The sequence below is a fragment of the Python bivittatus genome, unplaced genomic scaffold (genome assembly GCF_059951505.1).
Source record: "Python bivittatus isolate LINGU-HERP-01145 unplaced genomic scaffold, Pbiv_v1 ctg000020_np1212, whole genome shotgun sequence".
Taxonomy (NCBI): Eukaryota; Metazoa; Chordata; class Lepidosauria; order Squamata; family Pythonidae; genus Python; species Python bivittatus.
Genome location: NW_028277030.1, coordinates 92,812,458 through 92,830,669, shown reverse-complemented (window position 1 = coordinate 92,830,669; position 18,212 = coordinate 92,812,458). Strand labels below are relative to the sequence as shown.

Here is an 18,212-nt window from a genome sequence, read left to right as displayed (position 1 = left end):
TATATATTCATTAAGAATTCAAAACAACAGCATTTTCCCACAGGAAGGATTATAAAAATTAATTTCAAAATCTTATTTCAAATCCATCTGGACCCTTAGCCATTTGTAACTTTCCAGAATCAACATTCTAATCACCCTTTTGCTGTTTACTCCAGAAAAAAGAATGTTTTGTCCTTAAACTTGCATTTAACACTTTTTTCGCTAAGGATTGAAGGAAACTCACCTGGTGTATAAAACTTGTCATTCTGAAGGTTCTTAATAGTTGAAAAGCAGTTAACAAGCAATTTCCATAAGTGATTAGGAAAAAAAGTATGTAAACCCAGTGTCCTTTGTAAAGGTGCTGAACCATGGTTTGGGCTAAGATGGTGTTCCCTTATCTCCCAGAGCTTTAAACCCACTGGAGACTACTATCTTGCAGTCTCATTGCAAGGAGCAACTGTCTGGAGCACTTGTGGGAGATCCCAAGTCCTCTCCTTGTCCGGAGAGGAATTGCAAAGAGTTGATCCATTCACCGGCTCTTCATTCTGCTGCGGTCGTCAGTTCACCATTTCTTCCCCAGAAGTCCAACACACATAGAATTTCTAATTATTACCACAACTGAATAAGCTGTAAAATAGGGCAACTCTACTTCTGATTCATTACAGCCTAGACAAGTACAACCACGCTAATTTTATGGCATGCCTGAAAGCTCACTTTGAGGAGCTAGTCAAGCAAGCGACTGCCAGCCATGAAACCCATTGCCTATAACAGGCTAAGCATTTGTGTGGGAGTATGCTGTCTCATTTCAATTGTTAGTGCAGGATGTGGGCTGGAATGAAAGAGGCTTAATGATTAGTTCAGAAAGACTATCAGATGAAATATGGGACAAACTTTATCTATCAAGGCACCCTAGAGATGATGATAGCATTAATCATCATCTGCCTGGGCACCTATAGAAAACTTAAGGGAATGCAGCAAGGCATTTTTGATTGAGTTGGAAAAAAAAGATGTCTGATTCTTTTTTATTGCCTCCTTTCCCCTCCACCTATATATATGAGACAATGGAAGTTGAACCCATGCAGCTGAGCTACACCATCTGTTTGAGAAAAGTTATATCACACAAAGACTATATCTTTATTGTGGAAAACCTGGCCATTTTGCCCATGAGTGTTAAGAACCCACCCACCCCCAGCAATAAAGTCAAGGCTGTGGGGAAGGAGTATATTTTGCAAGCAAATGTCCTAAATGCTCCAATTCTGGCTTGTCTTGTCTGGAAACAAGGCAGTCCAGCTCCCAATAGTTCAGAAGCAGGAGAAACCAGAAGTTGTGGAGCCCAGACATATGGAGCAACACATCAATATTTAGTCTTTCCTAATGCTCTATAAATCTGGTCTGGCCTTGAAATATAGCCTCAGGCTTTAGTCAATTTGGGCACCATGGCAACTTCACTGAATTCTCCACTGTGTGCAAATATGCTGTGCCTACTCACCACATCCAACTAGTGTTACTTTCCAACAAGTAATTGAACTCATAGCAGAAGTTATGAAATTAAGTATTTATTTTTTAAAAAAAGACATGTAAATGAATTGCATCTTACTCTTATGAGCTTATAAAACAATTAAATGAAATGCATGATTGTTAAAGGTCATATACAAAAGTTTTGTATGCTTATACTTCTTGACATTTACCTACATTTATTTTAAGAGAGAGCTTGTTTTTAACAATCATCTTAAATCCTAGTAAACTGAGGAATTAATTAACAGGCACTGAAGATCACCAAACTAATGCTTTAGTCTGTTAAACCATCTGTTGAGGAGCACCCTACTTGAATCTTGGCATTACTAGAAGATGGGTGAATATTTTGGATTAATGTTACTAGTTCCAAGTAGCTATTCCTTGCTGAGAACTCCTCCTTTATTTTAAGCTATGGAGGAAAAATATTAAAAAGGTTAATAATTGAGCCAGCTTCGGCTGTCATGAAAAACATGTGCCAAAGAGACTGATACACGTTGGCAGGAAATCTCGCTTTTAATGTGACTCACATATTGTGCAACAGATTACCATATACAGTATTATGTATAGAAGGATAGTTGTATGTGTTTATAAGAATGTGTCAGCATCACTATGCAAGTTCTGTTAATTCAGAGCTGCTGCAAATTTCACTTAATTGGCCCAAGTGATACAATGTAGCTTAAATCCCACAAAAAATCTAAACAGCCACCTACAATTTATTGACAGAATTTTCTTGAGATTATTATAAAGCCTGACTAAAGAAACCATTAAAAAACACATTTTTTCTATTGAAAGGGAACTAAGAAATGCTTCTTGTCTGCCTTCAGCATATTTATTCATTCAATTTATATTCTTCACATGCTTTATAAAAACCTAAAAGTAGCTAATAATTATTAAAATCAGTGAGTATCAATCACAGTTAAACTTTTAAAGCTGCATAAATAAGTCCTCAAAACTTTCACTGTATAGGTCTGCTATTTTAGAAGGAAGTTCAAAGAGGCTGTATTTAAGAACAAAGTTCAGTTTTGAGAAAACAGTGCACACTGAGCCAGTCTTTCTAACATCATATCGTTTATCGTTTATTTGTTTGTTTATTCTTATTAATATTTTCTTGCTGTTTTAATTCTTATATGTAATCTGCCTAGAGTTGCATTTATATTTGCAGTGGCATATAAGCTGATTAAGTAAATAATCATTGCTGTCACTTAGAACAGGCAGATGATGGCCAATGTGCCCAGGAAGATTCATGTTGTAGAAAATATTTAATAAGCCATGCATACTGAACTATGGACATGATTACTTCCAATCTTACCTCAAAACAATGAGAAGTGGGAACTGAGTTGATATAAATACATAAGTTATGAGTCCTGTGCAAAATCGTTACTTGGAAAATTCTGTATTGAAGTTAGAGTTAGAATTCTAAAAAGTCAAATAATATGTTGAACTTGCGCATCTTTAAAGTATCAGTCTTGACTTATTGCTAGCAATGATATTCACACAATCTGTCCTTATTACCAATCATGTTTCTCTTGCTACCTGTAGGCATACATGTGCCACATTCTTTCCCTTGCTATCCAAATTCACCAGGTCACAGGATTACTCCTAGCTTATGGCTGGGGGCAGCTGGAAGAGGCATGATGTGCAATCCTGATCTACAGTGGGAATTGATATGGAAACAAGCACTCACACACTCAAAAGTTCTTTTAGGATATGCAGAAACAAAAAGTTCTCTAAGCAGAAAGAAAATGTATTAGTTAACAAAACTAAATACAATTCCACACAGTGACACAATATTCACCTCACATACAAACAAACCAACTCCCTACACCAGATTGATCAGGCATTGGTTAGAGGGAATGGGAACCATCAGATCTGGACATAGAATAAAGCATTTGGACACAGGAAGGATGGATGGATGAAGAGACACTTGCTTTCTCTCCAGATGGAACTGAAGGAACCTTGGCCCTTCCAAAATCCTGGCATTTATACAGTCTCTATTGCTGGGTAGACTTCTGCTGTTGGCTCACAGCTAGGGTTCCTGAGGTAAAATTGCCTTGGCAACCTTGGAACTCCACCCAGAAATTCCAAGATGTTACATTAAACCTTCTCTGGAACCTTCTCGTCACTGCAACATCACTGATGAAACTCTTCCTCCCCACCTTTGTGCCTGTATTATAGTGGTTTTCAGACTAATTTTTTATCACAAGACTAAATTTTTATCACAGTACTGGCCATCTTGTCAGCTGGAAAAATAAGCATAAACAGTTTATTGATTCTATTATAAATAATTTAAAATGCAGAAATCATGCATTTTAGATATGCAAATAAAACCAATCATAAAAATCTCTCATAAAAAAGATCCTATGGCAGCTCCAGAAGATTTTCAACTAGGTTTTGATCCACCTTAGATGCAAGTGAATTCCAGAGTTAGATAGGAGTCCTTGAAAATGTTTTTCTTTATCATAGAAACAATATACAGTAATTAAGAAAAGTTATCTCAGTGGGGCACAAGTGAGAGTACAGATTACAATTTGTGTATAGTTCAAGCCTTTTAGGCAACACCATCTGTGGAAGTGCTTTGTCAGTAGAAAGGAAGGTGATGGTTTCCTTGTTCCTATACTCTCAAAATCTGTTCTGAAGAGTTGAGGATCTTCAGTGTATGACAGGGAGTGGAAATCACAGGGTGAAGGAAAGTCTTTCACTTGAGCAACTTCTGCTGATACAACCTTGAATTTAATCTATCAAGAAATCAGTAGAAATACTTCAGCATTGGTGTAATTTACTTACAGTGACCCATCACACTGGGATGTAGGTCCCTATTATCTTCACGTTATCAAGTCCATACTGCATTAGGTTGATGTTACACAGGCATTAATTATGTTCACAACATCTGAATCTGAGAAAAAAAAAAGTTACCTCATTCAAGAGCTGAAAGTGCTTCTGAACACTGCTGCAATTTGCTTATCCACTATGTTATTCAAGGAAGTCTCAAGATTATGAATATAAGAGGTCAGAGGAAGCTGAAATCTCTGTTTGTTTATTTATTTATTGCTCACATTTATATAGTCATCCATCTCACAAATGTTCAACAACTGTTCTCCTACTGAACCCTGGAAAATGCAAGACCTACTGATGTCTTAGAGATATTACAGATACATACAGAACATCCCATTCCTTGTTTTGATCAATATTACTCTTACTATTAATTAATGTATACATCTAACATTCTAGCCTTACGTAATGAGTTAGACTGATATTCCCTTAGCCACCAGCAACTAATTATATATTTTGAAGGGTTCCACAAGTAAGACATCTAGTTGTTTTCTGAACATGGGTGGTACAATTTTAGCTGTTGCAGATATTAGCCACTAATTGACTAATCAATTACAGCTGGACACTCCATAGGATTTTTGTCCCCATTTATGTTTTTTATGTTTACTCTTTCTTTTTGGGTAAGATTGTCTAAAATTTACAGTTGTCTTCCTTTTGGTTAAATACAGCAGACTATCATATTAATTAAGTGTAATCAATTCCAAAGTTTACCAGAAATGCTGCTTTTTCCCCATAAACACAGTTTCCAAATTTAATTTCAATATCTCTTAATTTCAATAGGTAAAAGAGAATGAACAATGCATGGCCATTTTTTAAAAGGAAGAAACAAAAGGACTACTGTATATGTTAGCTTTAAAGCAAACAATAAAGTAATTAAAATGTGCTTTCAAGAAAACTAATTTATTTGTAGCAAAACATTATGAAAACTGTCTCTATCTATCTATCCATGCATCCATCCACCCATCCATCCATCTCCAAAACACAGGCTTGGACTTCTAATCTGGCATAGCAACATTCTGATTTACAGTCTCAGTCCTCCACCTGTTTACAGGGCTACCCCTCTTTTCACTGTTTTATTGATAAGCAGAAAATTCATTTTGCCTTTCCCCCCCTAAATTATTGCTCCATGATGATAAATTTGGGTCCAAATTTCAGAGAAAGTAGCAATACCCACCTATTTTCCTTTTCTGAAAAGGAATAGCATTTCAGAGAGAAATTTCACAGTTGAAGAACAGCAAAAAACTGAATTTATTCCTGGCCCACAAGAGATATAGTCACCTAAAGATAATGTTATTAAAAGCCCTTGCTCATAATGTCGTTTTTCAGAATGACTGAATTTATACAGATAAAACTTGCAGTGACTGAAGTAAAACAGGACTTTTTGGAGACAAAGGGGAAATTAGATTTTCTAGAGCAGAAAGTATCAAGAGTTAAAAGCTTTTGTGATAGATTCATAATTTAAAAAATCAACCAGCTTAAAAATGCTGAAAAACAATGTGTCACAAATGTTGAAAGTGTTGAAAGTGTTGAAAGTAAATTAAGATGTTTAAGATGAAGTGACCCATGTACAGGCTCAGCTTCGTAGAAATAGTTTATGATTTCTAAACACTACTTGTTGTAGAATGCTCAGCAAGATTAGTCTTTAGCAGACATTATGAAGAACTTAATACCTGATATATTTTCACTGAAGTTGGAATAGAAGTTGGAAATTGAAACTGCTTATAGTGTGGGCTTCTGGTCCAGAAACATACTTCAACTGTGGTTAGGTTTTTGAAAGATTTACAACTCTGCATTTATCTTGGCAAACAGGATTTTTGGAATGGAATGCAAAGAAAATTATTTTTTCCACATCTGCCTCCAAAACAGTTCAGAAATGCAAGCTATTTTGATGTGAAGAAGTACAGTATTTTGATATGGACACTGCAGCAAAGTTTCTTGGTTACTTTGGGTAAAGAAGTAGCAGTCTCTTTTTAATAACCTTTCCCCCCAAATTTCTTAGGAGAAGATAAGCGAGCTTGGCTTGGGGAGGAATTCCTGTACTGTATTTTAGTTATGTCTTTTCTGGATATCTCTGTAATAATGTTTCTTGTTTTTGGTTTTGTTTTTTAGTTTTTGTTTGGCATTTTGCTTCTTTCTTAAAAATAATTTTTATATTCAGTGTTTTAAATACTTTTAAATTATTTATGCTCTTTTATGCTATTCTTTTTGGTTTCTCAAAAATTTTGTTTTTATTAAATCAAAATTCTTTTTCCATGACCTACTGAAATGTTGGTTTATGTATGCATTTTTATTCATGTCATTCTTCAGTAGATTTTTGGAATGTAAAAGGCCTTAGATGTGCTTCTAAAAGGACACAGATACTAAACTGAATAATTTAAAATCTGATTAAATGTTTTAATAACTATATTGCATACAGTATGTTAATTACTGTGGTTCTACTAATAACCATCCAAATGTTTTACACTGTTGTTTTGAACAATGTATTATTTTAGTTGTGGTTCATAGAATTATAGCTAAAGACTATAATCAAGTTTTAGATTCTCTGTTAGAACATAATACTGGTCTAGTTAAATTTCATTTTCAAATATGGAAGATGTTACAAGCTTATATATTGGAGTTTAATTTGATGATTATATGGCCACTTTGAAATATTTTATAGCAAGAACATACTTTTTTTCAATTCCATATCAGACTTCTTCCTGACTTGACTATTTCCTAGTATCTTGATTCTTACTTGATTGGATAGATAATTATAATAAAGGTTGTAATATCTGATCACACTCTAGTAATATTATCAATTATTTTAAGAAAATGTGGTCTTACTTTTTTTCAAAATGTATTTGAATACATCGTTACTGAAGGATTCACATCTTAACAAGCAGATGAAACAAATTTTTGAAGAGAGTCCATAAGCTTAATGGTTGCTTGGGATGCTTTTATGACATATATTCATGGTCATATGGAAGAAAGAATAAAGAATCCAAGCAAGAAAATTTGAAATGTGAAAAATAAAGTTAAGCTTATGAAAGATAAGCTATATCAGAATTATATAGTTTTCATATCTACTAAATACAAATTTAATTCACTTGTTACAAAATATTAACTGAATTGCATAAAGCAAAGATACTGGATATGAGCAGAAAACCCTGGTAACTTACTGGCCTCTCAGCTGAAACGTAGCCCTATTGAGTAGTCTAAAACATTTACTATTTTGTTCCTATATTGTTTGAGGTTCATAATGATGCTTTTTTTGAATAAAGTACAGTGGTACCTCGGGTTATGAACGCCTCTGTTATCAACTTTTTTGGGTTATGACCAGCTCCGGCCCCAAAAATTTACCTCGGGTTGCGAGCCGCCTCGGGTTACGAACTGGATCCGTGGCCATTTTCCCTGCTGCCACGCGGTCACGGCTTCCTGTGGGCGAGATCACAGTAGCAAGGAGACGTTCGGTGAGGCTTGTGGTGTGTTTTGTGGCATTTTGGAAGGTTTTTGGTGTTCTTGTCAGCATGGCAATTTCATTTCCGGAGGGTTATGTAGCGCAGGAAAAAACAACTGACTTTAGACAGGTTTTTCCCCAGAACTGAGCCTGTAGCTAAGAGGCAAAGAAGAGAGGAAACCCCTGAAGGAGATCTCCCCGATGTCCTTTTGGAGGGGGACTCTCCCTCCAAACAATAACTGCCTCCCCACCCCATTCTCCCTCTTCATACTGTGCTGTACTGTACTTTTTTTCATGTTTTTGTGGTTTAAAAATAAAATGCATATGTTTCAGAACTGTTTAACCGTATTTACATTGAACCTTATAGGGGAAATTTGCCTCGGGTTGCGACCAAATTCGGAGGGCAGATTAACCGTATTTACATTGAACCTTATGGAGAAATTTGCCTTGGGGTGCGACCAAATTCGGAGGGCGGAACGGATTAACCGTATTTACATTGAACCTTATGGGGAAATTTGCCTCAGGTTGCGACCAATTCGAGATGTGATCAGAGTCACGGAACGGATTAAGTTCGTAACCCGAGGTTCTACTGTATTTCCAACTTCCTTCAGTTGGGCTTATATAACTTTGATTTTGAAGGATCATAAACATTGTGCAGGCATTGTTTGATTTCCTTGTGAAATGTCAATGCCAACATTTTGATGACTTGGTGAATAGACTACAGCCGATATTATTTGTCTGTCTACCCTGTGCAATTTGGTTTTACTAAAGGCACAACAAATCTCCAATAATTTTACATCACAAGTTGATATTTTAGATTATGTGCAACCAAGTTGTTTTTGACTCCTAGTGACCACATAGATATTCTCCATGATGATCTATCCCTAAATTGTTCTTTCATGTCGCCCAGCAGCGCACTTATTGCCACTGTAACTGAGTCCATTCACCTTGCTGCTGGTCATCCTCTCCCTCTTTCCTTCCACCCTTCCCAGAATTAGAGCCTTTTCCAGAGGGCTGGATCTTTGCATAATGTGGCTGAAATAGGATAATTTGAGCCTGGTTATTTGTGCCTCAAGTGAGAACTCTGGGTTTTCTTCAATGATCCATATGTTGGTTTTCTGGCTGTCCACAGTATTCTCAGGAGCCTTCTCCAATGCCAAAGTTTAAAAGTGTCAATATTCTTCCTATCCTGCTCCTGTTCTAATATTTTAGATACAGAGTCAGAAAAACATGAATCAGCAGTGATGTTACTGATGCAGAAAAAGCTTTTAGTATGCAGAAAAAGCTTCAAATTTTTGGAGCAAGAAGATATGGATTTCTTCTTTTTTATTAATTAGATTAAAATATTTGGTATATTATCATGTTAGTCAATTAATTGGAGTAAGCCTTAGCAGACTTTCTTTAGGCTCTAATGCATCTATGAACATCAGCAAAAATTGGGCTTGACTTGGTTTTTAAATTATTTTAAATATCTTGGTAATTATCCTAAGAAAATGCTTTATTTGCAGAAATAAACATTTCAAACTATGCATTTATTATAGTTTGATATAGTTAATATAGTTAAACTATTATTATTGATTTAAAAAGGTTAAATATCTCAATAACTTTATAGGGAAATTAACATTGTAAATAAATATTACTTCAAGGTTGGCATATGTACTTTGAATGTTAATACCTTTAAGGTATTTAAGCAGATTATGCAGATTAACTATTAAGGTTTTGTGCAAAGGACAAACCCTTAGATTTTCTTTATCTAGATTACACTTGTCTAAGATGACATAGGTTTTAACTTTTCCAATTTGTTTTATCATTGGGCATACTTTTTTTTACTTCTATTGTTCTTTGGAATTCTAGTGACATATAAAAAACATTATGGGGAGAATTAGAAAGTTATTATGTAACTTCTCTGACATCATGGCTGGGACTTGCTGGTACATCTAGCAAAAAAATATTGCGAGGTATATTTGGAAGATCTTGGGACAGAAGTATAATTTTGACCTTAAATATATAATAAACATATACTTTGGGATAATCCCAGTCTAAAAATTGCAAATAAATCTTTTTCTGGAATTCATGGGCTAATAGGATATTAATCAAGTTTTTAAACTTACCAATCAAATTTTTAAATCATGTGAGTTATTGCAAGAGGAATTTATATTGTAAAAAACTAGGGAATGGCAGTATACTCATTAAAAAAAATGTCTAGACAGATAAGCAACATTTGTCTTGAGTCACCATTGACACCGAATTATGTTCGGAATGATTCCAAATAACGTATATATATTTGAATAGTTAGTGAAACAGTATAGTTAATGAAGACAAATAATTTGAGATAAAGAATTGGAATGCTCCACATTAATAAATCAACCATTTGTGGGGTTTTTAAAAAAATATTACGTAAGTTTCTGATGACCTTAAGATGAGATTAATGCAATGAAGGATTTGTCTATATTTATTGGACACTTCCACAGAAGTTTAACAAGATGGGGAAAGCATGAAGAGTACGGCTTCTAGAATTCTTTTAAATCTCTTTATCAGCAGTAGCCAAAGGAGTGTTTATATTTTCTTCTATGTAATGAAGTAACATGTTGCACTTATGTGTGTGGCTGCAATATTCTTCTGATATTAATTGAGGTGGGTGCATATGTACTACCTATTTCTGTGAAGGTCTAGCCAAGTGAGTGCATATATTGCCTCCACGTGTATGTGTCTAGGTATATGATTCTGCTCTTTCTTGTAGCATGTTTGCATGAGTTTGTATGCATATGCTAGAAGCTTGGGGGATATGCCATATATTCCACTCTGATTTGTGGGACTGGGAAGGAGAATGGAAGCAAACTTAGCAGGAGGAGTTGGAAAGTTTCCAAGTGGCTGCCTGACTATCTCTCCTGTAGGGATGCACTGAGGAATTTTTTTCCTCTGCAGCCCCTGGTCTGATCCGACTCATTCTTGGACTCAGTATTTCTTTTGCTGGCTTCTCCTGCAACACTAAATAGGTTCCCATTCTGGGATTTTCAGAGTTATCCTGTTGAATAACATGGAGACAGAATACCAAGTCCTTTTACATAATTTATGTCCAACATTCTGTAGGGTTAGAAAAAATAAAAAGTTGTCAATTTAATTATGTTATGGATAAAATGACAGCAGACACCTAAGCAGATATGGTTTTGCTGCACTACTGTTCTGTTTTGGTTTAACATCCATATATTTGTTCATATAGTTTTAGGAAAAAGAATATAGTTTAAATATGTGGATATGATTTTGAATTGCACAGCAAAAATTGGAATTCATCACTCTATGATGAACTTTGGCTCTATCAAGCATAATACACAGCAAAAAACATTATTCTTTGATGATGGAAATACAGTGCCACCCTGGATTTAGAGCATAGTCCTGGGCTGACAATATACTATACAGTATGTTCTTTCTCTTCTTTGAACTGGTTCTCGATCAATATAATGGAAAGAATTAAGTTCTCTATACCTTCAAAGTTTAATGCTGTGTTTAAAAACTGAGCTGTTTTCTACATATATAATAATATGGTTTTGTCATTGTCCTTTTCTCTCATTTTATCTTTTAAAATGTATATCTGTATATTAAAAGATTTCTTTTAAAATAGCATAAAGTAGGCTTTAGCATTTCTATTCATTTAGTGTTTATTTATTTATATAAACATTGTATACTGCCAACTTCAGAGGACTCTAGGAAGTTTACAAAGTACAGGGAATAAAGAAAAAAAATACAAATACTACTCCAAGTAGAACCAACTAAAGGCAGTTGTGTCACTGCTATTGCACAAATAGTCGATAAAATAAAAAGGCTTAAGTGCCTTCTTTAAGGCCACAAAGTTAGGGATATCATATACCTCAGCAGGCAAGGTAGTCAAAGTGTGCAGGCAGCTATCAAAAAGCAACTTCATCAGACCACTATTCCTTTTACCTGATATGGGATGGGGATCCTTAACCTACTTTCCCTGTAAAAATGTATGGGATAAGTCAATACTTGTCCAGAGAGATTGTCTGTAAGGACCATGTACAGAGTTACTGTGATGACCTGGAAACACCGCTAAATCTACTGTTATCTGTTAACGATAATACACTACAGTACACCTTCGAGGTAAACCAGACCTGGACACCAGAGTAATGAATGAACTACTTTTATTAGATGGTTATGGCAACAGAATCTTGCAACTCTGAATGTGCCTCCCCCCTCCTTTGACTTTATTTTAAAGAGAACTAGGGAGGGTCAGGTCTGAGATGCTTTCACAAATTCCATTCCTCCTTTGGGCTGAGATTTCTCTTATCTGATCATTGCCTTGGCTGAGGCTCTTCCTCAAAGTTATTCTCAAAGTCTATTACAACTACGTTTTTGAGTGATTAGAGTTTCCGAATCATAAGGCAGCCCATTTAGGGTATGTTGCAGTAATCTGCGAGGGTATGAGGGTGTGAATCAGGGCTTTGCAGCCCCCCAAAGCTTTCAGTGGGTGTACCAGCCAAGGTTGGGCAAAAGCCTCATAGCCATGGCCTCCAACTGCTGCCCTACAACCCTTCAGAGCAGTAAAACTCTTTCAGAGCCAATGATGGAATCCAAATAGAATTAGATTATAACTGACAAATGGCAACTTTTTCTTGACTTCATTTTGACTCATCCAGGTCTTCAAAACTTTCAGGCATGAGGGTCAGAACTATGACATGCAGCTGAGTATCATCAGCATACTAATGATGCCTAATTTCGAACTGATGGATGACCTTTCCCAGGAATCGCATATACAGCATTAAATAGCATGAGGGAGAGAGCCAAATAAATAATGCAATTTCACATTTGGAATGTTTGAGAATTTTAGGATGGATACTATCTAGGTGTGATGGTTTATTTATTTTCAGTTTCCCAGTAAGTGCCTCAAGCTTCCTACTTGAAAATGTCAATACAAGCACAAGTGTCTATCCTATACACCCTTTGGTAAAGACTTCTGTAAAGAATTCACCTCTGCATTCTCCTTAATCTCCTTTAATATTCTTTTTAATTCCCTTATTCAGTGACTTAACTGCTTATTTTTTTATCAATATGTTTTTACATTTACATTTAGAATAGTAAAGTACATTCCCAAATCCTCTTTTGCACCTCTTACATGTTTTTTCATCTAATAAGTTATTTGACACTGATCATTAATTACACTAATTTAGTGATGCTTTCCTGACCTATGGTATGCATTCTTGCTGACTTTCATTGTGGCTTTTGATAGTTTCTAAATATTATGAAGAGATTTTTACCCACTTTATTTTCCTTCTTTCATTTTTTTAAATGTGTTCTTGTCTTGGTCAAATGTGATGATTTTGAATATTCTACTTATAACAGAATCAGTTCAGTGATTTTTACACTTGCATAAGATCCTGGAATTATTTAGGATTGAAGTTGTCTCAGACCCACTTTTATTATCCTTGAGGACAGAAGAAGAGATAAACAAGCTGTGCAGGGGCTTCAAATCCTCTGGTAAAGTTTACAACTAGTAGCATATATGAGTATTCAACAGGAGGAGGAAGTACTTATAAACACTTGTCAGGATGAGGGTTCTAGTTGAGAATTAAGTAAGAATATAATCTTCAGTTCTTAGATTAATGTATAAATTTAAGTTTGAAATCAATTCCTTCCAAAGCAACAACCTGTAAATCTCCCTGAACTGAGGAAACAGTTATTAATCATAATTATTTGAAGTAATTTCAGAATTTTTAATATAGTCTATCTTACACCTTGACCATAAAACCAAATGTAGGGGAATAAATTAAGTCAAATTTAAAACAAATGAAGTGTTTTAAATATACATGGAAATTTTTATTATAAAGTTTCCATCTTTACTGTAGAATAGGAATTAAACATGCAGGCCAGCTTTGATTCCAACTTCTCAAACGTTCAAGAGATAATTTATTTTATATTTCATCTCTCTTCCTTAAAAATGTAATAATTAACTATACTGTATATGCAAAATGAAACTTTTTTTTTACCATAATGCATACCATTCTTCAACTATATTGTTTCTCCAGTGGGTCATAATTATAGTCAGTTTTATTACATCTTCACAATGATACATGGGGACTACAAGGTGCATTTGGTGACATCAAATCCCTTGGACATGAAAGCTGTATGGAACCATAATGTTGGAAACCCCACTTCAGTTCAGGAATCCACAATATCCCCAACAGACAGATCCAGTGTCTGCTTGCACACAACTAGCCATACTCTAGATGAGGCCTATACAACTTGTAGAGGGGAAAGGGCCACATTGATAAATTAAAAATAATTGCAAACCGCAAAGGAATCAGGCCCTCAGCAGCGTGCCTTTTCAGGATAGCAGCAGATCCTTCCTGATGGTGGTGACTTTGGTGGCTGTGAATTTACCGAGTTTAAAAATGCCAGTAGGCTGTACAAGGCTGCTTGGTGGGCTGCATGTTGTGCAGGCGTGCTCTAGATAATTGGTTCTACTATAAAGTATTTCTGTATTTTCAATTCTTCCAAACATTCAACTGAAATCTTTCTTCATTTCAATGTCTCAGTATTAAAGAAGATATTATAAGCTTTTTGCATTTTTTTTCTCCTTTGAAAATAAGCATGGAAGTTGAGCTAGTATCTGAACTTGAAATAGAGAACTGTGTCATGAATATGCATTTTTTTTGGTGCCTTTGAGTCAGTGTTGACACCTGGTGACTGCCTGGATGAGTCCCTGCAGTTTTCTTGTCAAGATTTCAGAAGTGGTTTGCCACTGCTGGCCTCCTAGGGCTGAGAGAGAATGACTGGTCCAAGGTCACCCAGCTGCCTTTGTGCCTAAGGTGGGACTTAATAATGTCAGTATTCAACACTTGTATAATAAACAACTAGTATCAGTTAAGAAAGGGTTAATGAAACAAAGGCTTCACTTTGTCAATGATCAGCAGTACAGAAATACTGTAAATAAATAATAAAGTATAGGAATGGTACTGAGAATACAAATACAACACAAATATTTTGAATGCACATCAACACACAATGATTAAAATAATGATTAAAATATCTTTTTAGGAATAATCTTACGTCTTAATTAAGCAAGCAATAATAATATGGCCCCAAACTGCAACCATGTTAATTATTTGAAAGGCTGATGAGCTACTGTTACAAGTAACATCAATTATACCATCCATTTAGATTAGAAGGGCAAATTTGTTTAGATTAGAAGAGGGCTAAGCCCTTATTCAACTATAACCAATTAATATTTAAGCATTTCTGTCCATTGATGCTGTATAAATATGGATTGTCATGATATCTATCTTTTAAAACCTTTGTTTGGGGAAATTAGTTTTAAAATAAGTAATACAGGGAACAAGTGAAGTATGTATTCTATTCCAGTACTGTATTTGGAAGTGTGTACATTTTCACCTGTCTGAAGAAGACAGGGAGGTTATACTGTTATTGGAGAGCTCCAACAAAAAATCTGGCGACAGATGATACTTCCTTTCCAAGTCGCCCTGAGAAGTTTATGGAAGGGGGGTTTAGGATTACAGAGGTTTTCAAAGTCATAAATATTTTTGTTCTTCCGTCCTGGAAAGGTTGCTCAAACAAAGTTAATGAAGGCCGCGTACCAATGCTCTAGAACGGCCTTCTCATTCGGGCCGGGAAGGGATTATTAAATTTAACACCTTGATAGAGCAACTTTTTTTCCTAACTCTTGCTTCGGAGAGTGAGCCTCCAGAGGCAGCTGCCTGGTTAAGCTCTCGGCCACTTTGCTTCGTCCGAAACAGCAACCCTACTGCGGCACGCCTACACAACCCCTTCCACTTTTGTCCCTGGCCCTCTTCGGCTCAGGCCCCCCCATTACGCAGACTGCGCTCTCCCCCCACCCCCCACGCCCGCCTTTCACCTTCGCCCTGCTATACTCGTCCGTCGGTTGGTCAGCAGCCCCGGCGCCTCCCGCCTCTCCCTCTCATTCATGTCTTCACCTCCGTCTCCCTCCCTCCCTCCCTCCCTCCGTCCCGTTCGCCCGTCGCTCTCTAGCTCTGTCTGGCAGCCCCCACCTTTTCCCTGCCTGCTCCGTCTGGCAGACCCCCGCTCCATTCTGCACGCTGGTGCTTCTCGCGAGAACTGGGGGATGCCGACGTTACTGCTGCCGCCGCCGCCGCCGCTTTGGAGGGGGAGACACTGGGGGGGAGCCAGTGACGTCGGGAGTTTTCCTCAAAGTAAATAACGAATCTGGCGAAGGAGGCGGTAGGAACCGAACCGAGCGCTGGGCCCGGGCCGCTCCGGGTGAATTGAGCTGGGAACAACAGCCGCCGCCCCGACTCCTTGGATGCTGCGGCCGAACTGCCCAGGCGGGCGCCTCCCTAAATAGCGGAGAGTCGCTATCGATGTAGCCGCCGCCCCGCCTGCGTCTCTCAGAGCGCCGCTAGCTGGAGTCGAAACCTCAACTACGCCGAGGAAGACCGCAGCCGTGAAGGACTCACCCCGGCAGGGGGGACAAGGGAGGAGAGATCGTGGGCGCCCCCCTGCCCGGAGCCCCACTTCCACGCCAACGGCCGGCACCCGCCACCCTCGCCTTTTACTGCAGGTAGGCAGGCTCGCGACCGCCCTGACGGGCGGGGGAGGGGGCGCGCGCTGGGAAGACGGGCGGCGGGGGTGGCTGGCTGGGTGCCGGAGGCTCTTGGGGCACGTGAGGTGAGGTGAGGTGAGGTGAGGTGAGGGAGGGGCAGGAGGGCGGGTGGGGAGGACTCGCATCTGCGGCGACTGCCCCAGCCCCTTCCTCCCGGTCCCTGGGACTCAACACGGCGCCCCCCCTCGTCCGCGCCATCCTAAACGCGCCTAGCCATCCCCCCAGTGACAGAGGGAGGAGGCGGCGGCGGCTGCCTCGTTTTCGCAGCTCCTCCTCTTCCTCCTCCTCTTCAACCTGCGCATGCAGCAGCTGAGACTTAAAATACAAGTCCTCTTCTGGTGTGTCCGGTTGGCGGGGCCTGTCGGGCTTCTGTGCAGGCAGAAGGGTTATGTAACATTAATATCTCGTGGGGGAGGGGGGAGGGAAGGAGGGAGAAGGTGTGTGCTTGGCCACGAGGCACAACATAACAACACTCGCGCGCGCAGCCACTCAATTGTTTGTAGGGTATATCGCTGCTTTATATCTGAAATGCTGTTGAGATCGATGGCGCATTACACGCTTCGGCTTTCCCGTACGCCCAACGACGACATCCACCCCCCCTCCCTTTGGAAGCTTCTTGGTCACTGTGCTTCCTCCTCATAGGATCATATCTCTTCTTGCATTCTGTTCTTAGGCGTAAATGAATGTAAAATGCACTTAGTTAATGAAGTGTATCCCTTTTATTCTTCTGTTAACCCTGTGTTGTTTTTTAATAATAGAACAGCAAAAGATACCCTGTTCTTTCTTGCTAAGTGGTACTGATGCAAGTAAACAAAGCTTGCTTGTTTACATCAGGTCTGCTGGACAGCCATGGTTACTGCTTTGCATGTATAGGAATTGATGTACATTATTACTTGTCTGATAATGCTTTCCTTGTATTTATGCAGCCCATGATTCATAGAAATTAATAACACAGTCTTTGAAAAACCTCAACGCAGTCTTTTCCAGTATTGTATGTGGAATTTTCTTTTTAGTTAACTTGTTAAAATATCATACCATTCTATTCAAACAATTTAGTGTTTCTTCACAGAAATGTAATTGTCATAATTTATACATAAATAATGAACTTATAAGATTGACATATTGAGATTGATGAAATAGCTTGAGCCATTTTTGTTGCCTCTGTCTTAAAAGTTCCATTTTTTAAAAAGAACTATTATACTTGAAATCAGTTTTAAGTTATGAAGTAGCTAAAACTTTTTGAATATTGGGAAATTAAACATTCTTAATATTTCACAGAGCTGTACCATTTGTACACATAGGAGTATACAAAATAAGTCTGAGGACCAAATTGAATTTACAGACACATTGTTTAGAAGTAAGCAGAATGCTTTGTGAACTTTTATAATGGAGCTATGTTTCTTTGCTCCCCTAGTAGGAATAAACATAAAATACAATATAATGTAAAGGGAGCTATAATATCAAATGTACATTTTTAGTAAATATTTTCCAGATGAATTTGTTCTGTCCGCCTCTTTTTTTTTTTGCCTGCAGAAAGTGCATTCTCATTTGGATGAATCAGTTTTCCTCTAAAGAGTCCTAACTAAGGAGATTCTATTTATACTTCTATTTATTCTCTGTGGAAGGTTTTAAATTGACCCCAATATCTTTAATTGGATTGATTGCTACTTATAATGTGTGTATTTGTTAATTGGATAAGATAAACATGGATGTACAGAGGAACTTCCATGTTTGTTCAGAAGAAGAATGTACAGAATTATATCAACAATATCAAAAGTTCTGCATTTCGATTTTTGGTTAATGAATTCCTTTTAGAAATCAATTTCTTTCCAAAGACCTTTC

The 18,212-nt window shown here is 37.5% G+C and overlaps 1 protein-coding gene and 1 long non-coding RNA gene across 3 annotated transcripts in view; one reads left to right on the top strand and one right to left on the bottom strand.

The window, feature by feature from the left end:
- Nucleotides 1-1,545: 1,545 nt before the first annotated feature.
- On the bottom strand, nt 1,546-15,916 carry LOC148217128 (uncharacterized). Of its 2 annotated transcripts, none has more exons than XR_015796694.1 (3): nt 15,799-15,916; nt 7,663-7,737; nt 1,546-4,387 (listed from the first exon to the last, which is right to left on the bottom strand). It is a non-coding gene; the product is annotated as an uncharacterized LOC148217128 (long non-coding RNA). The 2 variants fall into 2 exon arrangements; XR_015796693.1 differs by lacking the exon at nt 15,799-15,916 and adding an exon at nt 15,645-15,719.
- Nucleotides 15,870-18,212, top strand: part of AKT3 (AKT serine/threonine kinase 3) — a 213,156-nt gene continuing 210,813 nt past the window's right edge. The window contains exon 1 of the mRNA XM_088144108.1: nt 15,870-16,328. The gene's annotated coding sequence lies outside the window, so the exon portion shown is untranslated. The remainder of the gene's footprint in view (nt 16,329-18,212) is intronic.